The sequence below is a fragment of the Schistocerca americana genome, chromosome 9 (genome assembly GCF_021461395.2).
Source record: "Schistocerca americana isolate TAMUIC-IGC-003095 chromosome 9, iqSchAmer2.1, whole genome shotgun sequence".
Classification (NCBI taxonomy): domain Eukaryota; kingdom Metazoa; phylum Arthropoda; class Insecta; order Orthoptera; family Acrididae; genus Schistocerca; species Schistocerca americana.
Window position 1 is genome coordinate 84,950,913 of NC_060127.1, and position 25,363 is coordinate 84,976,275.

The 25,363-nt window shown below is 37.0% G+C and overlaps 2 long non-coding RNA genes across 2 annotated transcripts; both read right to left on the bottom strand.

The window, feature by feature from the left end:
* Nucleotides 1-7,484: 7,484 nt before the first annotated feature.
* On the bottom strand, nucleotides 7,485-17,057 carry LOC124551321. The gene is made up of 3 exons (XR_006967814.1): nucleotides 16,924-17,057; nucleotides 12,716-12,874; nucleotides 7,485-8,146 (listed from the first exon to the last, which is right to left on the bottom strand). It is a non-coding gene; the product is annotated as an uncharacterized LOC124551321 (long non-coding RNA).
* A 679-nt stretch (nucleotides 17,058-17,736) lies between these two features.
* On the bottom strand, nucleotides 17,737-24,459 carry LOC124551322. The gene is made up of 3 exons (XR_006967815.1): nucleotides 24,401-24,459; nucleotides 17,903-17,975; nucleotides 17,737-17,820 (listed from the first exon to the last, which is right to left on the bottom strand). It is a non-coding gene; the product is annotated as an uncharacterized LOC124551322 (long non-coding RNA).
* Nucleotides 24,460-25,363: the final 904 nt, after the last annotated feature.

Here is a 25,363-nt window from a genome sequence, read left to right on the forward strand (position 1 = left end):
TGAATGTCTCTCGTACGCACTCCACATTCCCTCCACTCGCACTGGGACGTCTGCTTCTCTTTGCCAGGCACAAGCAACCCATCATAACAAATTTGTTGTTCCAGTGGTAAATGGCCTTCCTTGTTGGTGGCTTCTTACTGTATTTGGTTCTAAACATCCGTTGAACAGCTGTAGCACACTTGTTTTTGTCAAACTCCAACACACAGCAAGCACTGACTATCGGCAAATTACCATACTATGCTGTGGCGATATACATGACAAAAGACTTTCAGGGTTTCTCTTCAAAATGATGTATGTATGATATCTGTACGATGTTTGGTTCTTGTGCAATAAATTGTTGAAAGTGTTCCCGGGCTTCATGTACACCCTGTTATATATTCTAGATATGTGCCCCAAGTGGCTTTATGACAGTCCCCATGTTTTACATCTGTTGCTATCCAAGTTATCTAAATAAAATTTTAGAAAAATTAAGAAATAATTTTCATTTGCAAAATGTAATAAATAGCCACAAGATAGATTTGCTGTATTCAAAACTGACTCTCTCTCTCTCTCTCTCTCTCTCTCTCTCTCTCTCTAATTGCCAAAAGCAGCTCACTACACCCCCTTGTACAAGTTTAAAAAAGTTTTAGAAACTTCATTTAAAGAGTGAGAATTTTACAGTTGATGAATTCATGGAGTGGTTTTCAAGAACTGTGCTTTGAGTAACTTTACTTTTCAGTAACGTCATATCTAATGATCATAGAATTATAATTATTCATTTATACACTTTAACTATAGTAGTGTCATTGCTTCAAGTAACCATAAGTAACAGTAAATGTTGGTAATTAATATGTAAATGTATGCAAGTTTGATAAAATCTTCTCAGGTGATCAGCCAAGAAGTGGTGTTATCTTGTTGCACTGTTTCAGTAAGTGTGATACCCATCTTCTTCATGTGAAAATTATGATTACAAAACTGTTTGAAGTGTTGCGACAAGAAGACACCATCACTCAGCTGGTCACCCAAAAAGATTTTGTCAGTAGAAAGCCTGCAGTCACATATACATAATTAATGTACAATTGTGTGTGTGTGTGTGTGTGTGTGTGTGTGTGTGTGTGTGTGTGTGCGTGTGCGTGTGCGTGCATCAAAATGTGTGAATGGCTGATACTAAACATTCTAACTAAAGTTTTTGTTTTGAAAAGAAGTCTCCTAAAATAATTAGCTAGTAAATTTTCTTTTATACTTTATAGGCAGCTGAGACTATATGTTTGTTTTAGCAGGTGATCAACATGTTTTTAATATTTGCTCCCATTGGTATGTTTAATGCCTAATTAATAAATTATTGACAATGACAACATACTCTTGAGAGATCTGCAACCATTATACAGCATTCTAGGTAACCTTTTTGCCTTCATCATCACAATTCTTTATTAGTTAGTCACCATATATTACACATTTCAGATTAGTTTCAGTGGTGAAGTTACCACAAAAACTCAGTGTATGGTTAAGAAAAGAATATCGTTGAGCAACACAAAGGCATTATTAATAGTCCTTAAATGTACCTGTGCAGTTGTATGAAAAGCGATAGGGACATTCCTTGAAAAAGTTTTGCTGTTCCTTCCCCCCCTCCCCTCTTGCATGTCGTTACTTTATATCACATATATAATAGATCTTAAAGATCCTCATGATATGTATTACATATTTTTCATTTATTTTCAGGTGAGTCATCTCTGATACAACTTCATACTAAGGATCTTTGGTAAGCACAACACTTCTTCTTCATTAAATTAACTTTCCAGTGTCCATCAGTAATGGTTAGAATAGCTTGGATCACAATTGCGAATTGTTCCATGCATCAACAGATTTCATTACACCTGGCTACATTTCATTGGTGTCTGTTTATTTTCAGTGTAATTGATTTTAGAATATTGCAGTTCCATCATAGGCACCACTTGCTGCGATAGTGCACTTCAACACTGATGTAATACAAATTGACATTCCATCAGTGAAGTTAGAAACCACAGCAGATTACATCCAGAAAACTTGCTGACAGCTTCCAGTTTAAACAGCATAATGTGGTAGACTCTCTAGCAGAAACTCACATGACTAGATATCCATCTCAAATAATTTTATATGCTGTCTAAACTAGAAGTCACTCCAATGTTTCCCACATGTCATTAATGTTTCCACAAATACATGTTTCAACTAGTTTTCTGCATATGTGAAACAGCATTTATGTTGCACAATGGTGAACTTTTTAATATTGATGTTGGCAAGCACCATAACAGTAGGTCATGTCCAAGAATGGAAGGTACTTTACAAAACTGAACACACTGCAAATTGTCACCAGTAAAGAACAGGTGACTAGAAAGGAACTAGTTTTTTAGTGTTCAGACACAGCAGTTTGAGTTTAATTAATTAGTGTACAATCTTTAAAATAAAGTTCCTAGATAAATACATGTCAGCTTACAAAATACATGCTATAATAGTAACAACTTCACAGCTATGTAGTTAAAAGTTATAAAACATTACATATGAAGACTGCTATTGAATTCTTTCGACTGATAGCCAGTTTAGATCGTGACTGGACTAATACATAAGTAACTTTTGTACAAAAAGAATAAAATTTTCTGCCTTTTTAGATTGGTGGCATGAAGATCTCCAGGCATGCCCACAAAGATATTTAATGGCAAAAAACATCTTTTAGATATAAATGCATGCTATCACAGCAATATCCATTACTAAAATATACTTGGATTTCAAACCCATAAGTGGGCAGTAAACCACTTCACACCACTTGAAACCTAAGAATATTTTATTAAGGTTTAGACACGTTCTGTGTGTCCCACCTTAGATTTCTCATTTCTCCTATACATAAACAGAGAGATTAAAGAGAGAAAGGGAATGCAAAAGCACAAATGTAAAAGAGAGGCTCACATGAATAAAACTGGTGTCTGGAGTAACAAAGAGGGACAGTAAAACACAGGAAAAATAAGAGGTGGGTTGGAAGTAGGAAGAAGTGAGGTGTAAGTAGTAGACAGAAATGGGCACATGCAGTACAATGGAAAAAAAAGTTCAGATAAAAAGAAACTTGTCTTCAATAGTGTAATATAGTTCTGTTGAATTCTCCACTTATTTTGGCTATTATATGAAATTGCTTGAAATTAATTGTGTCTTTCCATATCAATCTTTTTACTTTTATTTACTTTTTTGGTTTTCTTTGTGCTATTCAAGTTTTCATATTTTCTGCCTCTTTTAGAAAGTACACCCAGGTATTTCTGTAGTGATTTTTGTTTTGTACATTTTTAACCCTTTCATCCCCCTGTTAAACCAATATAAATATTTGCATGCAAACAGCATCAATGATCTGTGAGAGTCCCTGAACGGAAGGCTTTTGAAAGTACAAGGGATGTTCAGTAGGTGATGCAACATTTTTTTTTTTTTTCTGGAAGCAGGTTTATTTTATTCAGGATTATAATAAATCATATTATTCACCATTCTTTTGGCTACAAAACCCTATTCTTTACCACAATCTCTGTTCAATGCAATGACATTATTCTACCCTGTGGGGAGGGTCTGTATGCCCACGTAGTACCATTTTACTGGTCGACATCAGAACCAATGTCTTGCTGCATCAATAACCTCACAACCATCCATGTACTGTTTCCTATATAGAGCATCCTTCATTGGGCCAAACAGATGGAAGTCAGGTGGTGTGAGATCTGGGCTGCCAGGAGGATGAGAAGGAGCAGTCCAATTAGCTCCTGTGAGCTTTTCTGGGGTGGGCAGACTTGGGTCAGGCCTTGCTTTCTCATGGAGAAGTTTGTTGGAATTTTCGTGGCCACTTTTCAGCACTATAACAGTCACAGCACTGTGCAGCCAGCCAGTGTCGGGCAGGTTTGCTTTACTTTGTTGCTGTGATGACACATGCTTCACTCAACACATTAAGCTTTTGTTCAGAGCAAGGTCTCTGTAACATTCTGAAAGCGCCTATGAATATTTTGATACTCTTGTTTTCCACCAAAAGAAACTCAACAACAGCTCTCTGCTTGGAACAGACACAATTTCGAAGGCTACTTATTGCAATTGCATGTATCAGAACTTTGAGAAATTACATGGGCTGAAGCGGAAATATTCCATGATGTCTTACAACAAATTCTGCACTTATTCCAACTAAAATTGTCCTAGAAAAAAAAGTGTTGCATTTCTTATCAAAAATCCCTCATACGTTACACATTATCATAGCAGTCAAAGTAATGCTGAATTACATTTCAAAGTAAAACTGATACAAGACACTTTTTTTCCACATATTTACCAAGTCCCTCTAAACAGTGATCAGAACATTGTACAAATCATTCACTTCCTCAAAGAAAAACTTCCACTCCTTGGTCATGAAGCCACTTGAGAAGAGCTGTGTGAATATTCTCAGGATTGGTCATCTTTTTTCCCCAGATTTTCTTTCAGGTTCCTGAAAAGATTGCTCGGACATTGTCATTAGTGGTCACTGTTGATGACCTTGCTTCCCAATCAACGTAAACCTTGTCTGTGGGACCTTGGTCAAACTGTAGGTATCATTTTATTATGGCTGGACAGGGTATTGCATTTGGTCCACATGTTTCTAGAATTTCATGGTGAACTTGTGGGCAATTTAGATGTTTTGCCTATATGAAACTGTCCCACGTCCTTCAGTTCTGGAGTATATTTTCAGTTTCTGTGCCATTTTACTCCCACGCTTTGATGCACCTGTTGTCTGTACTGCAGCAGAACTGCCTCTATAGGAAACTCAGAATATGTACTCTCTTCTGATGATGTACCACTTTTGTTGTGTAAAGGTCTTAGCATTGCACAACACATGTAACTTAATTTCTTAAGCCCCTACTTATCTCCCTTGTTGTCTTTCAGTGATAGATGATTTTGATTTTCAATAAATGTTAGGAATCATGGGGTAAATTCTAAAAGAGAAATAAAATCCTGTGTCATTGGTAATGGTACAAATCACTTCATTATTCTGCCAATTCCGTGTCATTGGTAATGGAACAAATCACTTCATTATTCTGACATAGATGACATGTTCTTACATAGATGAGATATAAGAAATTGATGTCATAAGACCGATGTCACAAGCCACTATATATATATATATATAACTCTCAGCTTAAATTGGGTAGTTCTGGACTTTTCAGTGACTTAGTACAGTTACTAGCAGTGATAAGAGCTACATTGTCAGACACTTCAATTTTTTTAATAGTATGGTGGTGGCACTGACTACAGAGTGCCGTAGTGGATCAATATTTCTCTGTTTTGTGCTGAAGGATGAAGAGGAATGTGATAGTAACCATTTAAAAATCATCTCAAACATAATATGAAACTGGGCCTGTAACCTTGAAGAAACTGACAACTACAATACATGTATAAATCTAGCCATGGGAGTTGTGGATTTGAGAATCTACAGGGAGCTCACCTTTTATAGTGAAGAAACATAGTACAGATACATCACAGCAGCACAATAATTTGTTAACTTTCATGAAAAGGAAATCAGTGGTCAAGGACTGGAAGAGGGAAGAAAGGAAATCGGTTCTCACAGGATTCTTATGTCTTATATAATTATTCCAAAATAAAATGAATTGTGCTTTTATTCATTTATTGATAATAATCATACATATTATGAATTTAAACACAAGGAACAAATACATCTGGTTGAAACATATTCTCTAGCAACAGCAAGAATCCTTCATGCATAAGCATACTGCTTCGCTCTGTTAGGAAAACTTCTTCATCCACACTATCAAACAGTATGTATCACACTCACACTTACAACTGTAGTAAGTGTCCAGTTGTCATCTGGTTGAAACATATTCTTTAGCAACAGCAGGAGTCCTTTGTGCATAAGCACACTGCTTCCCTCTGTTAGGAGAACTTCTGCATCTGCACTATCAAACAGCATGTATCACACTCACACTTGCAACTGTAGTAAGTGTCCAGTTGCCATACTTAATCCACAAGTGTACAAACTGCTTAGCCTTGTTGGGAGAACATTTGCCACCTCCACATAATAATTGTGCTCACACTCACAACACTAGTAAGTGTCCAATTGCTACACATGAATTATAAACAAGTTCACTGCTCCTGCTGGGGAATTTGAACACTATTTTATAGTATTCACTGCACTCACACGTACCACAGTAGTATGTGTCCTCTATGTGAATAAATTTTAACTCATACTGTTTAAGTGAAGAGAGTATGGTTAACAAATGAAACTTACAAAAAGAAGAAAAGTTTATATTAAGGAGAACACTTTTGATCTCTGGAAAAACACATATAAGTTCCAAACTGTTTGAGGGTTTTTTTCTGTTCACTATTAAAACAAGATCCAGTGTATAATTTCAATATACCTTTTATGGAATTTCATGTTAATTTTTAAGTTTTGGAGAAAGTTTCCTGATCACACCACGTTACCTGTTCTAAGTGAAATAATATGTGAAGGTTGTAGTGAAGAATGACTCAACAAAGTGATAACATCTTATATCAACATTAAATAATAGTCCTATAAAAAAGGTATTGGGCAAGGAATTGTTGCACTTAGGCAAACCCACATAAAAGCAAATAATCGAGACCAGAAAAGGCAGAGGTTAAAATGATTGATTACTTTTGCTTTTTAAATAGCAATGTAATTACAATGTACAGAGGAGGAGGGCTGAACACAATGAACTGTTGAACAGGTGAACAGATTCAATATGCACTTGGACACCTCATCTGATCACTGGAAAATGTAAAACAGTCTGGAAAATGTAAAACAGTCTATGCCATGAGTTACAAAGATTAATAACTTGTACACATGAAAGTGATGCCACTGACTAGGAGTAACAGTTTCTAAAAATCAAGGGGTCCAGCTTCAACCACACAACATAAAAAATGGAAGACATATGAGAAACACGTCTTTCATGCAGTAAATTCTGTATATCCGGGAGTTAATTAAGTCAAACTGACTGTCAATTATCCTCAAAAAAAATAAAAAAAAAATAAAAAAAATAAATAATAAGTAAATAAAAAATGGAAAGTTTGATATGGTACAGCAGTCTTTGACATTGTGCAGACTTCAATACAGTGATCCACAATTTTTAAATCCAAGTGAATTTATTACAGTGGACATTTGGGAATGAGGAAAGTCCTGGCTGATAAAAATGTCTAGCTCTACTGTGAACCTGTGAGGTATTGTTTTCATATTGTTTACTTTCTTCTTTGGATTCCAAAATTGGAATGTCAAGATGATAATTTTTTCCGCACTTGCAGCATTTCAGTACGATGACAAACTGGTCTGGGTGAAACAATGTGAATTATAAAGCACAAATTGATGACATTTGATCCCTTAAATGTGAAAAACTACTTGTCACTGTGGGTAACAGAGAATAATAAGTACAGAAGTGGAAATTAGTATCTTACAAATTGTTCAGAAATTCATGATCTATGAAATATTTGATACAATTTCGAAATATTCATAGAGCTTATTCTGGATGACACACATTGCACTGAGGCCACCAGGTAGTATCTTACATCATGTGCTACTAATAAGTGATTGCCTATTTATCAGTTAGAAAAATGAGAGAGGCAAAACAGATTAAAGAAAACATGCTAATAAAAAGAGAAAGTGCTGACAGCATACTGCACTCTCAGACACAAGTAAATAGTGAAGTCATCAATCCATCCACCACCCTCTTTCCATAAGTGTTATACCTTTGGTATTTACATTCTTAATCCTTGGATATTTCCTCAAGTCAATGTTTTTGTTTAATGGCCTAATGGCTGGCTAATTCTTTGGATGAAGCTGACCTATAAATTAAAATTTCTTGAGTCTAAGGTTCTAATTTTTGTCACATGTTAGAGGCCCTTCATGATTGCTCTGGATCTCTTGACTGAATTAAGAGAGGTTTAAATGATGTGATTATCTTCTACTTTCACAGTTTTTCTCTATGCCTAGGATGAAGATATGAGGAGCGATATTGTGGTTGTTGGCACAGCTCTGTTAGTTGATTTCCAGTTTCAAAATGTGTATGTCCATCTGTATAACTGAGGTTCTCCCCTTTGACATTATTTTACATCTGCAATGTTTGATCTTGATTCTGAAGTGGGATTTGTTAGTAGTGGCAGCAACTTGGAGCAGTGGTATTTTCTGAAAAATAAACAAATAGATGAAAATTCTGATAAACAACAAAACTATGGATTTTAAGCAGATGCTATTTATAATAAACTTTGTCAGGTACCAAAAATAACTGACATCAGTACAAACTATATCACCTGGAATGGTCATCTATTACACATATATGAGACATTTTGGAGAAGTATATGTTATAGTGTAATGTAAATGACTTAATACATATGTTATGAAATTCAACAACTGTAATGCTCATAACACAACCTCAGCAAGACTAAACCTGAGATACTAAACATCACCTTGGCAGTTGCTCATTTATGTCTTGGAATTCTTTTATTCCTTACAACTAAGACATGAAAGTTTTCTTATTAATAATCCATGCATCCAGTTTTCTGTACTGTAGTACATTTTTTGTTTGTAATCTCCACTTCTAATGAAAACAATGAGAAATTTATAAACTATGCGCCAACAGGAAATTTATGAAGTATGTGCCACTGCAGCAACTCAGCAAGCTGTGCAAGATGGGTGACTAAAAAGCCATAAAAACTAAAAGATATGTTTGTAAAAAGTTGCCACTCACCATATAGCAGAGATGCTGAGTCACAGATAGGCACAACAAAAAGACTGTCACAAATAAAGCTTTTGGCCTGTAAGGCATTCGTCAAAAATAACTGACACTCTCTCTCTCTCTCTCTCTCTCTCTCTCTCTCTGCAGTCTCAGGCAGCTGTAGCCACACTGCCACAGTTGTCTGAAACTGCAGTCACGTGTGTGTGTGTGTGTGTGTGTGTGTGTGTGTGTGTGTGTGTGTGTGTGTGAGGGGGGGATCGTCTACTTTTGACGAAGGCGTTACTGGCTAAAAGCTTTATTTGTGACACTATGTTGCCTTTTCATAATATTTTTACATTCCATCCTGGATTTTTCATTCTTTGTAAAAAGTTGTCAATATATAAAGATAAAAATACCTTAAAATCTACAGCAAAATTAAGTGTTAGTAAGTCTATTCTGAAAGTATTTCCCTGAAGCGTAGCCACATATGGAAGTGAAACGTGAGATTAACAGTACCTATAAGAATAGGAAATTTTGAGATGTGATGCCAAAGAAAAATGTTAAAGATTAAGTGGGTAGACTGGATATGTAATGAAGAGGAACGGGATAAAATAGGAGAGAGAGAAGTAATACATGGTTCAACTTAACTGCTAGAAGGAAAATGCTGATAGGACATATCCCAAGAACAGAATAAAATAGGAGAGAGAGAAGTAATATATGGTTCAACTTAACTGCTAGAAGGAAAATGTTGATAAGACACATCCCAAGATAGCACAGAATAGTTAATAGTTCATGATTTTGTTCATGGCTGTTGTTCAACACCTGCAGAATATTTCAACAAACATAAAAAGTCAGTCGTCAACTGCACAAGAAAACCTTCGTTTGGTTCACTTCACCAGGTTCAGTAGTTGAAACTGTCATCTTTAGAGGTGAAATACGCTAAAATAATTGGTAAACCAACTTCAAAATAAACACTGCACAGTAGTGGCCTGTGCTACAGAGTCAGTAAAAACAGAGTGACATCTCTAAAAATATACAATATGTGCGATGAAAGGCAAACAATTGAATGTCATATTTCACATCATGCATGAGAAAAGTCAACCACCAAACTGCGCACTTCATTGTTGGTCCTACACGTTACCTGTAACGTTCTCCAGGTATTTGTCAAACCCAAACTGATGGCTGACTTTTCTCATGCATACTATTTACAATGTGAAATCTGACATTTAATTGTTTGCCACTTCTCGCACGTATCATATATTTTTAGAGATCTCACTGTGTTTTATTGACTCTACAGCAAAGGAAACTACCGGCTGATTCTTACTTTGACATTGGCTTCCCAGCGATTTGACCCTATTTCACTACTGAAGATGTAATTTTAAACTGTGTAAACCGGTAAAATGAACCCAATTAAGGTTTTCTTGTGCAGCTACCGACTGACTTTTTATCTTCGTTGAGACAGTTAATAGCACTAAAGGGAAGTTAGGAGGATAAAATTTTTAAAGTGAGACAAAGGCTTGTCTATAGCAACATCTCCAAGCAGAAAGACACTATCTGAGCAAAACAATCCAAACACCTATTTTATGCATGCATGTACGGATGCATTGAACCGGGGACCTATAAACAACAGAGGGGCTTTGTCCTGCCTTAGCCCTCAGTGGTTCTCAACCCCACAACAGGTCACAGCAGTCCACCCATCCCACTGCCAACCCACACTGAACCCAGGGTTATTGTGCAGTCTGGTCTGCATAACAGGCGAGTGTGACCCCAAATGTTTGTGTGGTAGAATAATTATAGTGTATGCGTACATGGAAATGGTGTTTGTGCAACAATTGCCGACACAGTATAACTGAACCGGAATAATGGGAATCAGCCCACACTCGCCAAGTTAGATGGAAAACCACCTTTAAACCATCCACAGGCTGATCAGCACACCAGATCTCGACACCAATCCATCAGGCAGATTCATGCCAGGGACCGGTACACCTTCTCGCTCGGGAAGCGGCGCATTAGACTGTGCGGCTAGCCAAGTGGACCGAACACCTATTAGTTGACATTAATAAGGCACATGTCTATTCTTCACCTTGATGATAGCTTGAACTCTGCTGGGACACACTGAATTAGGTGTCCGTGGAAGGAATGGCAGCCCATTTTTCCTCAAGACCTGAATCCAAAGGTAATAATGTTGGACACTGGGATCTAGAATGAAGGTGTTCCATAGGGTTCATGTCAGGACCTCGGGTACACCAACCCATTTCAGAAATGTTATTGTCCACAAGCCACTGCGTCAAAGCTCCTGCTTTGTGACAAGATGCACTGTCGTACCGATACAATCAGTCTTCATCGCTGAACTCTTCCTCTGCTGAATGTAGTACACACTGCTGTAAAATATGTTCATATCCTTCTGTATTTTGTGTTTTCTAGAGCACAATAATGGGCAGCATCCTTAACCAGAAGAAACACTTCCATACTGTAATAATACCTCCTCCACACTTCACTGTTGGTTCTAGACATGACAGCAGTTAACGTTCTCCAGGCATTTGCCAAACCCAAACCCTTCCATCGGGTTGCCACAGTGTGTATTGTGATTCATCACTCCCGATAACTCACTTCCAGTCATCCACTGTTCAGTGGTGTCACTACTTCAGTCATCGCTTAGCAATGACTACAAAAATATGTCACTGCTCAACCACCCCCTCTTGTGTCAGCTACTCCAGGAGTCAGTGCTGAAACACACCATGGAGGAGCTAAGTTGCGATGCCCAGTGGCAGAATCTGTCTGTACAAAATACTGGAAGAACTCTCTCTTTCTAGAATGAAAACAAAGTTAACTTAACATCTCTTGATTCCTGTGCACCTTGTGCCTCCTACATACAAGTACTGTACTCTGTATTACTATTTGCAAAATGAAGGCCAAGTATTGTCTTCTTACTACTACGTACTGATGCTTTTGAAAACTGCAACCGAACTGTGCCTACCAGCAATGGGCAGCTGGTTAAATCAGTGTTGACAAGGAGCACTGAAGTCTGTCTTACCAGAGGTGTGGTGCTGTCCACTCTTTCCACTGACATGCAGGTCAGCACCTTCTTGATGCCATTTCATGGCAATGGGCTGGCCGATGTGCAGTTGATGTACAGGAATGCACACTCCCTATGCACAGTTGTGCACTAGATGGCCCGCAGGTAGTAATTGGGAACTCAAGAGTGATTCCTTCCACCAATTTTGTGTATTTTCACAACCGTCCTCCATAAAGCTGGACGGTCCCCGCCCGTCACTATACGTCATCTTCCTGGTCTTGGGTCAGCTGTTGTTGGTTCTTCATGTTTCCACTTTACAATCTCACCACCAACATTCAGCTTGAGCAGCTTTAGGAGGGTTGAAATCCATCAGTTGACATCCAATGACTCGGCCATATTTGAAGTCAATGACTCTTGACTAACCCTGTGCTGTTACTACTTCTGCACTGACAACACAATACACCCCCCCCCCCCCTCCTCTCCCACCTGCTTTTATACTGATGGGTCTGCTTTAGTCAATTATGCGCTATGTAGCGGTGTCCAGATACTTTTCTCATATGGTTGACACTGTAGTAGTTATGCAAAAATTGAGAAACTTAAAACAGGACAGATTTAACTAGCAGAGCTGCATCAAATCTGTCTTTGGACTGAAGAAAGCATCAACACTGTAAGCTACCATTGTCAAATTAATAATGGAAGGGGTAAAGGTAACCATTCTCATTATAGTTGATGTTTTGAGTGATAGACAAGCACAGAAATCAGATTTCCAAACTAAACTGACACTGTGACACTTGTGCAGTAAATAGATTTTGTTTCTTTTATATACTTAACAAAGCAGTGGAACATAAGAGCCATCTTTGATTTTTAATGAACAGCGTTACTTTAACAATTTTTGGTCTTTAATAACTGGACTTTTGTGCTGACTTCATCGACCATTTTATGTATTGAAATACCCTATTTATTATGCTAACTAAAGTGAAAAACTACCAGTTACACATATCAGAGATGAAAATCATACTAATACCTTATGCCTGGTCTTTTGGCAATACTTATGCACCATTTGCAAAATTCACTCTAGTGGTGCAACTTTTACTGACATTTGTGAAGAACTATGCACGAGTTACGTACACAATTCTTACTTTTGGTTTCTTTGTCATTGATCGGCTCAGAACCCAACTAGGATCTGCAACACAAAAACAATAATGCATAGGGCTATTTACATAGCAACAGTACACATAACAGCTGGATTTCACAAAAGTTAGTACTAGAAATATTGCCACAATTTTAGCTGTGTTACTCATGACGGTGCATTCACCCTGTTTTCTGTTTCACAAATGTTGTTCCTACTCTCTGTTAATTTCACTGCTGCTATGGGCTTGTGACAATTCAGTGGAGGGACGAAGATAATAAAGATGAAGTGAGGAAAGTTTGGTGTGGGGACGAATTTGGAAGCACTGTGAAGAACATGGCAGAGGGTATTTCTCATTGTACCAATTCATTGCTCCTTTCTGTCCAATTTTAGTATGCAGTATGGGAAGAATGAGTGCTTGAATGGTTCTCTGCATGCTGTAACTAGTCTAATGTTGTCATCATGATAGCTACAGGAGCAGCAAGCAGTAAGTTTTAGTACCCGGTGATTATAATTGAAGTGCATCTATTCATGGAGGTCCAGTATGGGCTGTAATTATAATATAGCGAAACTTGGTAGACACACTAACCCATTAATGTGGAACCAATTTATGCTGGAAAATGAATTAGTTCTAATTTTGGACACCAGGTTCAAATCCGGCACTTTACACTGTATAATGATATGACACCTACGCTGTCATTTGACAAGCCATAAAATGAGTTATCAGTATGGCTATCAAGAAGTTAGACCTTGTGCTGTTAGTGAAACTTTTTTATGGGAATGACAGCATTTACAGTGCTTTATTGAGAAAATATTGCTAACTGAAAGCTCTGAGGAGAAGCCTGATGTCACTGAATGGTTTAAAGAAGTAATTAATATCATTGGAAAACCCAGGTGAGCTTGGAGTGGCACCTGGAAGAGGAAAGATTCCTATCTTGATGGACATCATTGATGAGGTTGCCGTTGCTGTAACTGACCATTCAGCATGTGCCATGGATACTGCTGGTGCTCATAAAGTGTCACGAGAATTATCCATCCATCGTATGCATTCAAGATCCAGATGGTGGAGCAACTGAAACCTCATGATCCACAGCAACATTCTGGATCTCCTCTTCAGATTCTGGCACAGATTGAAGTTGGTGACATGTAGTTGGGCAATATTCTGTGGAGTGACAAGCCACATTTTACACTACAGGGTGCAGTGAATACACACAACTGCCAAATTATGGGTACTGTTTAGCCACTCGTTGTGCACAAAGAGCCACAATACACCTGGATGACCTTTCAAGTGTACCACAACATCTGCACATTATCAAGACCATCTCATACAACATGTCATTCTCACTTTCAAAGAGTGCAACTGTGAGGAAACCATCGTTATCATTCACCTTGCGTCACTCACCAAGTGAAAAATATATGACAAAGCACATTTGACACACAGAGACCTTTCATGAATCTGTTATCTCCAGAGGTGTTCCAGATGCATGTCCTGCATGATCATCTGATCTGAACCAGTGTGAATTTTGGCTCTGGGGTGTCTAAAAGATATCTCACAACAACTACTTTTGTTTCCTCTCAGCTGGGATATAGTGGCCACAAGCATTAGTTTGATCGCAGTTTTTAAACATCAATAATTTATGTAGAATAATATTCGCATGAGTAACACACTTTGAAATATTAAGTATTTTAAAATATGTGACTAGTAAAACTCAATAGAATTAAATTCCAATGCTAGGCTAAAAACACAGAATTTCCTGAGATTTTACAAGATTCCTGAAACTCCCTAATTTTTCCAGGTAAGATGTAATTTCCTGAGAATTCCATGTTTTCCAGGTATTCCAAAAGAATAGACACAATGAGATTCTTTTTGCCAGCAATAACTAGCAGCCAAGGCTGTTGTTTTAAGGAAATATTGTGCAATTAACAAAACATGTTCAGGCAGTAGGCCAGAGAGTCATATCTTGATTCTTTCTAAGCAGATTTCTATGGGGTAATTTGCTTCAGGTTTTTCACCATTTCCATGACACTCTCCCTTTGGTTAAACAAACCTGTGACCATTCATGTACCATCTTTGTAGGCATTCAATATTCTTTGTTAGTCCATTTGGTACAGGTTCCACCCACCTGAGCAATATTCTAGCAATACCTTCATTCTCTAATGTAATAATAGCTGACCATTCCTCACACATTTCACATAAATGTACAGATCTGTGTTTCCTGTGCCTACAAGCTGGACATTTTCATCCCTTCCTCCTGTTCATGTGCTTTTGACATGCTGACACATTTTGCAGGAAGTGTTCCAGATCATGGAGTAACAAAAATCCAGCACCCAGAATATGAAGGGGAACTTGCTCATTACTTTGGGCCAATGAGAACTGAATGAAGGATATGTGAATAGTAATGAACAGTGTTGTATATTCCCAGACAGGATCCCCAATATGCAAGTCCTATGGATGGATAGATAACTATTGATAAGGTGTGGTTTGTTATTCGCTGAGACATCTTTCATTGTTACCAAGACAAAGCTACAGTATATAGAGTTGCAGTGTGCATAGAGAAAATGTATCACTAAGTGGCAGAAGCAGAATACAAATACAAAGGCATAAATTTGCTAGTTTTCATAACCAAAGACTCATTCTTCTGGAATAATAAATGGAATATAGCATTATTCTAAAAAAGGCATCGTACATCAAAGTGCATAATGCTTTATGGAGATAAAAAATAACATCAAACAAGGATAAATTCAGTTCATCAGTAAAACAGTGCTAGGTTGAGGACTGTTTTTATCCTGAGAGAGAACCTCAAGGAAAACAGTATTGTACCATCCTCTGATGGAATATATGTAAAATGTCATCAATAATTATGTGTGATTATTTCTTGCTGAATTTTTTTCAATGAAAGAAATGTCTGTAGCACTTACAGGCTCATTCAGTGTCTATACTAGATTTAGAAGACTCTTACACAAATAAATAAATCCATTTTTCTTTCACATACTATCCCAGTAAGCCTCCCTTACTGTGATTCTTGGGGGATTTTCCTGTCCCAGTAAGTCATGCCTCTTTTCGTACAGTATCTTCCTGACATCTGTCAGAAAGAACATTGTGATCTAAAACTATGCCCTTGGTTCTGAAAACTAGCAAATTTGTTTTTCTATGCATTTTCTTTTGCTATTATTTAATGATTAAATTATTTTATCAGAATTTTAAATATTTTCATTTCATTGATCACTGCTATTTTTTTGTGTGGAAATTATACTTTTTGTCCTGAGACAAAATAAATGAAATTTTAAAGATCTGCTGATCTCTGTTTTAATTTTCAGCCCTCTCAAACAAATCATCATGCCACTATTTACTATTTCAAGATAGAGAGAAATGTGGCAGGTAAAACGAGAGTAAGACCCATAAAGAATAGGCATAATACACTCATTCATCCTATTCTACAAATCCCATAATAAAGGAGAACCTGCTTATTCTTCAGCCACCTGTTTATAATGTTAGACTAATGACAGCACATACACATGATTCTAAGCATACCATTTTCCCGTGCTTTACATGCAGTTGGAACAGGAAGAAATCCTCATAACTTCATTTGTATTCCTTCCTTGTTCAGCAGAAGGAGAGAGAAGAGAGTTGCAGTACCTTATGAGTTCGTGAGAGCATAACACAAAATACTATTCAGAACGGTGGAAGGAGGAATCACTTCAGTTGGTTACTAAAGTGTAAAGTTACATACTTCTTATTGTGGATTGTGACCCAAAAACTGTTGGAAAATAACAACACATCACTTTACTTTCATGTGTGCCTACTGGCAGTATTAAGCTTTTGCACACTGAAGACAACTAGAAGTTCTGTCTCATATTTATAAACAATTCTTTAAAATATGACAAAAAATAAATAAAAGCATTGCTCTCAAGTACCTACTAATGTAAAAGTTTTTACTATCAGATAAACAAAAACATTAAAAAACATGCTTCAGCTGAAACAGGGAATGTAACCCAAGAACATAATGCAACCTTCACCATTAGACACTTAGTTTAATTTCACTTCGAGAGTCAAGTAGTGTCTAGAACTTTATGACATGTCATTAACTTACGAAAATACTCACATGCTAGAGCCAAGGTAACACAAATCATGTGCAGTGCTAAGTGGGTGTCGTAAGGCTCTATGGCCACATACAACAGAAACGCCAGCACATAATAAACTGCTAGCAGCGTATAACTCAATACGCTGAAGAGCTTCACCAACTCACTTTTAACCTGTCAGAGAAGGAAAGGAGAAAAAAAAAATCAGTATATGATGTTATTGCCTTGAGTTCCTGAAAAAGAATTATTTGAATTTCAAATATGATGTGGATTTTCTCCTAGCAATCCACCTTCAGTTAAATTAGTCTTCTAAAGCAAGCTGCCATTCATCCCACCAGATAGAAATTCTGTTGCTGTCATCCTGAAGCTCCTACAATCACTCTTTCTTATTCTCTCCATTTTTGTGCTATGGAAGCAGTTTCCATCAAAATATAGGTTAGAACCCACACGAGCCCAAGAATTATAAGAACTTCCCATTGGTTTATATGGAAAATTTTATTTAAACTTAATATTATTTAATATTTCTGAATCCACAAATATATCAGTAAAGTTACTTCCATACTCAGCAGACTTATTTTGTGTTGATCACTGATAGATGATACTCCGTACTGGAAACTGGATCTCATGATTATACTAATGTTTCGCTCAAGAGTTTCCTTACATTCACAAGTATTTATTGTTCATTTAATGACATCCTATGCATTGAAATTGGTTTGTCTCTCACTCTTAAAACATTGCATTTTTACAATTACTTCTATACTAATACATGAAGTAGTCATCGGCAGAGTTCATAGTAAAATAAACTACACTCTGTCAAAAGAAAGAGAAAAATATTACACTTACACTCAAAAGTACAGCCAACAGCAAATTTGTAATAATCAATGAGATAATGACCACAACTTTTGTATACCATAGGTTGCCTGAAACAGAAGAAATATTGCTTCAGTTTATAGTTTATGAAACTGAGCCAGAAAGTTATCAAGGAGATGCTTTTATACTCACAAACACTCACTGGCAAACAGCGTTCCATACACTGTATATCAACACAATGCATCAAGGGAACTGTAAAGAGTGTCTGAAACAAATGATATTTTACTCATAACTAGTGTTCAACTAGCAGTTTTAATCAGTGTCGAGTTTCACAAAAGTTAAACTAAGTCAACCAAAAGTAATACACGGAAACTGAAAAAGCAGAATTATGCTTCTGATACGTCAGGCTATAAATTAGGGTTTTTTTTCTGCCAACATCACAGTCACAACTGTTAAGATATGAAATATATTATTTGCACTCTAAGAGTGATAAAGGTGGGAGTTCAGCTCTTTAAAAGGTCTTCTCTCTGAAACACAGGAAGCTGTGACTTGTGCCTCTTACTAATATTCTACCCATACCAAGTAATTAACCTTTTTCTTTTCATTTGTATTTCAACTGTGTATAACCAAACATACTGTGTTTTTGCCAAAACACTAGACATCCGATGTTTCTCATAAATTTATTATGAATATTGACACCATTCATTAGAAAAAGCTCATTCCATTCTTTTCAGTTTTCCAAAAACTAATCAACTTACAAGCTGTCTGTAATTAAAGTTAGCATCCATCTCAATTATCTTTACCATTTATTGGATTCCAGGATGTGTATATCTTTTGTCCCAATTTTTTTGAACGAGATTACCCCCCCCCCCCCCCCCCCCCCACTATTCAGTGAAGTCCTTAATTAAAGAACTGACTAAATTAATTTCAAATATGGCAACTTTACTTGTAAATAAGTAATCCACCACAAAGGATTATGGTGTGCTAATGAAATAGAACTGAAAACTTTCATAATTTTCTACCTATCTCTTAGTTAAACCAAATTGTTACCTGAACCAAGAGGTTATTTACATTGTCAAATTTTCACCCTAAAGTTTTACAAACTGCAATATAATTCTCAAGATCATAAAATATCACTACGCCAGTTTAATTAATACCCCTCTGACCCAAAAATCTTCATTTACATGTGAGCTAAAACACGAGTAACAGCTCTATTAGACTCTGGCCCAGCATATGTGTAGCCAACATGTATGTGTCACTCAGGTAGCAACTTGTATTAATCTTCAATTAACTTCTTTGAGGAAGTCTGTGAGTGACTTATTCCAGTCGTGTCTTTCTGTCAATGTCGTGGACATCAGTATGTCATGTATCTGGAAATCTGGCCTGTTAACTAACTGTGTAAACTGAAACCAATGTTGTCGTATTTTGTGAGGACTCAATTGTGGAAATGTACTGCAGATACTCTGCCACTACCATACTGATAGATGGGATGTTCAAAGTGCCTGCCTGTGAACAACATTTCATGTGAAATCTGAAAGTGGTCATGATACTGCCATCAGCAATGATAAATGTGGAAACAAGTCAACACAATTCAATGCTGTACTGTGTGCATTATTGGGGAATAACCATACAACTAGTTTGCAGAAATTCTATGAACTTCCACTGACGAGACACCAAGTGCCACAAGAAATCACAAGTGGGTACGTTGCACCTCATCCTCTCTTCAGGTGGCTCCCTCTCATCCTAGGGTCTGAATGATCTGAATTTCTTTTTAGCTTTCCCCAATCTAGTCTCTCCTCCCCCACAAGAAGGGAAATGTCATCACTTGTATGTTTATGTGGATCTGTCAGCAGTGCTACATATTTTGCCTCCTGAAGGTAAAGTTCTGGTCAACAACTCTACATCATATTTATTATTTTTCTTGAATGAATTTTCCTTTGATACAATGACTCTCATCTCAGTATACAGTCCAAGGAACTTCATTGCTGGATTCCAAGAAGTAAGCAAAGATTGAGACAGTTATTGAATGGAAGTGGGCACTGGACATTACAGAACAGTGCAAATGATGTCAGATATAGGAGGTATAAAAATAAAAGAAACACTTGCAAACATTGCTTGCTTTCATTGTATTAAGTCATATGGAACATGCATGAAGTAACTCATCAAACTAAGTAAAAGTTTTTAGAGTGCAAAAGATAAGACTCATTTGTGCCGTAAATACGGGAACATCATGCAGAAACCTGTTCAAGGAACTGGGTATTCTAACCACTGCTTCTCATGGGGGAAACTCCCCATTGCAGTCCCTTCAGATTTAGTGGTAAAATGGACCAGTGGATAGCTCATCAAAAACTGAATACGGTTCAAGTATGAAAACAGGAAGAAGGTGTTCTAAAATGTGGAAAAAAGAAGTAAAATGGAAACAGTAAATGGTCCAACCTCAAGGTGTGCAACACAGAGAACATTGCAATAATCGTGGTTTTGTTCTTCTCTCCCTACCTCCCCACCCCCAAACAAAATTATGAACTTTCTGTTATGAGTCATGTATTAAGTATATACACTATGTGATCAACATTATCTGGACACCTAGCTGAAAATGACTTAAACGTTTGTGGCGCCCTCCATCGGTTAGAATACCCAGTTCCTTGAAGGCTAATCATACTGGCACACAGGGCAACCTCTGTCATATACCAAAAGGTAGCTTACATTGTACTAATGCCGGTACAAGTATTCGGCTTCTTTACTTCGTTACATCTACGAGTATATATGTAATCAGCAGGCCACCATACAGTGTACGGCAGAGGGTACCTTCTACTACCATTAGTCATTCCCTTTCCTATTACACTCACAAATAGAGCAAGAGCAAAAAAACTGTCTATGTACGTCTGTGTAGACCCTAATTTCTCTCATCTACACAGTCCTTATGCAAAATGTATGTTGGCAGCAACAGAGTCATTCTACAGTCACTTGTAAATGCAAGTTATCTAAATTTCCTCAACAATGTTTGAAGAAAAGAACACTGTTTCCCCTCCAAGAATTTCCATTTGGCTTCACGAAGCGTCTCTGTAACATGTGTTGATGAAACCTACCAGTAACAAACCTAGCATCATGGCTCTGAATTTCTTCTTGGAAAAACATATAATAGTCTGAGGTTTAAGCTGTCTTCAAATCTGCAAAATTATAGGTTTATTCTGAAGTACAATTATGTCACATTAAAATGAAAGGACAGATAATAATCACTGCATAAAACACCTAACAATTTCAGTGTTGTTAGGGTAAAACAGAGGCTTCAAATAATGGAATCAGCCTAGTTAATCAAACATGGACCGCATAATTTACTCAGCAGGAAAATAAAATGATGAAACGGCAGTCATTATTTGCCAATATTGACTTAAAAATGCAGAAACACAAATCCATTAAGAGTGAAACAATCTAAGATACTTTCAAGCTGTGGATAAAGAATACTATATGTAGAAATTCCCATGCAAAAAGATAAATTAGAACAAGCAGTATGAATAGAATTTTCTAATTAATGATGATAGATGACTACAAGACTGGCAGTAAGATGCATACGTGTAAAGTGGGGGCACACATTTACTGTACCCCACACAAGACATACATTACAAAAACATTAAGAATATGTCTGCTTAACATGAGAATTAATGATAAAACCTTTGTGTTTCACATGCTACCTTATACTGCATTCTGAGTTTTGCTCATATCCAGACCTTTAAGAAGTTCAGAGTCCTGTGAAGAAATTAATTTCAGTACATGGAATTTAATATTCTGATACTTGGACTTTATTTTATTTTCCATTTGAAATACTGCCAAAAGTGTCATCATTACATTTGGGGCAATGTCAGCTCACTGATGAGATAGGATGAAAGTTTGCCTGGGTTTATGAAACAACTGCTCCCAACTATGGTCTGAAGTGGTTTCAGGAAACATAATTATGAATAGTTGATGCTGTTTTGTCAAAAAGATATGATGAGACCTTGTCTGCGTAGAGACACCCAGCTCGATTTTACAAAAAAACTGTCTACTGCAACAGCACTATTTCTTCAAAGCAGAGAGTGCCGTTGCTGGTTCTGAATCCACACGTTTATCATCAGACAGTTGTTTTGTGTATAATTTTATTTATATTATGGACAAGAACAGTCATCTGGTCCAAGCCACCAGTTTGAAAGAGATGATGGCTCTTTCTTTCGATTGATCTGAGCCTTATAAGTAACTTTTTCTTATTTAATTCCAGTTTTTCCAATAATTTTTCATTTGAGAAGTGTGCTGTCATTTCCGAACATCTGGCCACTTTTTACATTCTTCATTCACATCTTTTAATCTGCCAAGGAGTTTCACCTTTGATTTCTTGGCACCTCTTGCACCAGGGAGACTTTTTCCTGTTGACATGTTCATAAATTCTCTTGCATATCCTGTTTTCATTCAGATGAGCCAGATGGCTGTAAAACATCGTTCTGCATTTTCTTATCATTGCATTTCTTTGTTCAATTTTCTTATACAGGTCTTTATTGTACTGTACCTGTGTTCACCATTTTGTTTCGCTGGCTTCAGTAAGTTTTCATAGGATTTTTCTCTCTTTTTTTCTACATTTCTCCTGCCTTACAGATATCAAGATATTTGATTGTGTATAAACATTGTGGTTTTATTAAAGTAATATAGTGATGCAACTTTGCTTGGGAGGAGATAGATCTCTTACTGTACACATCTTTAGTGAACTAAAAGGCCATTTCCATCTTTCTTGGCCTGAATTTAGTAACCTCACTGTCATGTCCATTCTTCTGTATTTCCTAACCATGGTATTTAAATTTATTGACTCTTATACAACTGGGGGTCCTGTCATGGTCATGTAGGGTGGCTTCCCAATGGAGTCCACAGACAATGAATATCTTGATACATTTTTGACAATGAGTGCAGCCAATAACCAAGCTGTTGCTGCTGCTCATGTGTATACTGCACAGTATCCTTAAAGATGCCATCCCAATAAGAATCCTTTTCATCACTTGGAGCAATGCCTTCCTTTGGGAAACCGGTAATCTTTGTACACTAGTAATGGACAGAGGTTGTCCAAGAACCAGACATACTCCACAAAGAGAGTACATGATTCTTGAAACCAGTCACTTATCACCTTCCTGAAGTACCCATGATGTTGGAAGGCAATTCCAAATATCTCACTGACTGTTCATTAAAGTGTTGTACAATGAAGGACTGCATCCATATCATCACACATAAACTCAACACCAACAGCGAGAAGATTGCCTTTGATGAGTACAGTTTTGTGAATGGCTTTTGCACCGAAAGGGAGATAAACATTTTACAAATAACATGATATGGACTGGCAAATCTAGCTTCACTCGCAAAGGTATTTTCAACCTCCACAACAGCCATTATTGGTCAGAAAACAATCCACATTTCGAACATGAACATGGCTTTTAGGCATGCTTTGGCAAAAACCTTTGGGCTGGAATCATGGGAGAAGTGCTCTTGGGCCATTATTTATTGTCAGACAAGTTGAATGCACCCCTGTATTGTGCACTTCTTTGCTTGATGCATTAGCAGACATTCCACTTATTGTTTGGTGACACCTATGGTTTAAGCATGATAATGTATCACCACATTTTGGAATTAATATGCATAACTATTTAAATCATGGGTTTCCAGGGAAATGTATTGGTCACAGAGGTCCAAGGTTCTGGTCTCCATGTTCCCCTGATCTTAATCCACTAGGTTTTTATTTACGGGGACACTTCAAGGAACAAATGTATAGTGCTCCACCCATTGATGTACACGACCTAATAGCTCGAGTGCATGCCACTTCAACAGTGGTGGATGCGTGTGTGTTGTGTAGGATCTGGCAAAGTATGATCCAGCAAGTGACAGTGTTTTTAAATAGAAGGTGACCATTTTGAACATGTTCTCTAAAGTTAACGTTGTTTGTACATGTATGTACCAGCTCTGTGAAGATAAGCCTGGATGTCAAACATAGTGAAAGGAATTATTGCAAGTAGTGTAATGTGCACTCCATTATAGCCTACCTATTGTGTTTTTTGTACTTCACGGGATACTAAAGATGTTACTGTATCCACTATTATTTTCTATTGGTTTTATTTTTGTTACAGATGAAAACAAAGTGCTTGTTTATGCCTGTAAGAAGTTCATTTTATGTCTTAATGTTTAAATAAAGGTAACAATAACAGAAGGAAATATACAATATGCCACATTGTGACAGTGTAAATGAGATACAATTTGATGCTTTAACCAAAGAAGGAGGAAAAAAATGGTGCAAATGCAATTCTTAAGATTGACGAGTCTGCATACCTGTTCCCCACAGCACTGCCTCATCTCATTCAGCTCATGGGACATCTCTGGTAGAAAAGCAGAGTTCATGCTACCTGTTGTTGGCCATGCTGCTCGCAGTTACTGCATTGCCAGAGCCTCATTTTTTTTAAATTGTCTTTCTACTAAACTTATTGGTGGGATTAGGTCTTACTAGATATATTTTGTCTTGAATTTTGGTGAGGAATCACATGTCAACTGCTAACTGTGGCATTTTTTCTTCACTTTACATATTAACAGGGCCTAGTTGCTGTTATTTCATTTTTTGAAAGAATTAGCACATTTGATAGAATGAACATGTGTTTTGGTCGTTGAACCAAGAATAAAAGATAAGTTACTTACAGCAAAGCTTAATGCATATGCCCACGGTGAAGCATCAGTGAAGCAATGTATTAATTCCCATATTCTTTGTCGCATAAGAGCAGCAGGATCTTCCATTTTCTTCTTCAAAGTTCTGTTGTATGACTGTAAAAAAAGAAACACCTTTACATCTACCAGCAGTACAGCAAAGAACAGGTAATTAATGTATGCTTATCTCTTCATTAAATATGGCAAGTACCGTTCTGACAAAATGTTGTTAATTTATGAATAAAGGAGACAACTTACTTTTGCTTTGGGCAAACCCTGCCAATGAGCTAGATTTTGAATACATATGGGAGCGCACACACACACACACACACACACACACACACACACACACACACTTCAGCTCATTAAAGGATTCGTCCAAAAGCTGATTTTATTGTCTCTGTCGATGAGCTCAGCCAGCTCTTCTCTTCTACATTCATAGTACAAATAGTTAACAAATTTGGGAAAAAAAGAAAAGATTTCTTGCATTCAAAATCCAAACATTGTTGTCATTCATGACTTGAGAACTTCATTACAGTATTTAAAGATACACAGTTGTTTTTACTATGCTTTCAGACTGTCTGCATAGATTGTCAATTATTTCTAAGAATGATTCTAGAAAAAGCTTTGCTCTGAGGTAGATGAAAAATAATACATATGTTAAAGGAATCTGTTTGGAAAATATTACCCACGCAGAAGGTGCTGTGGACAGTAACTGTGTCACAGCTGTTGTTTACAGACAAACTATCATCCTATGAGCAAAAAAAAGTCCAGAGTCAAGATAGGAAAATTCTCTGTAGTTGCCAGCGATTCATCCTGATTAAAAACAAATTCTGAAAGCTGCATGTGCAGTCACATCACAAATTTTCCAGCATTTTGGATTCACTACTTTTATGAACTTTGAATTTATCGACAGACCTTTCACATATGTACTTTCATTTTGTGTAATGTGTGATG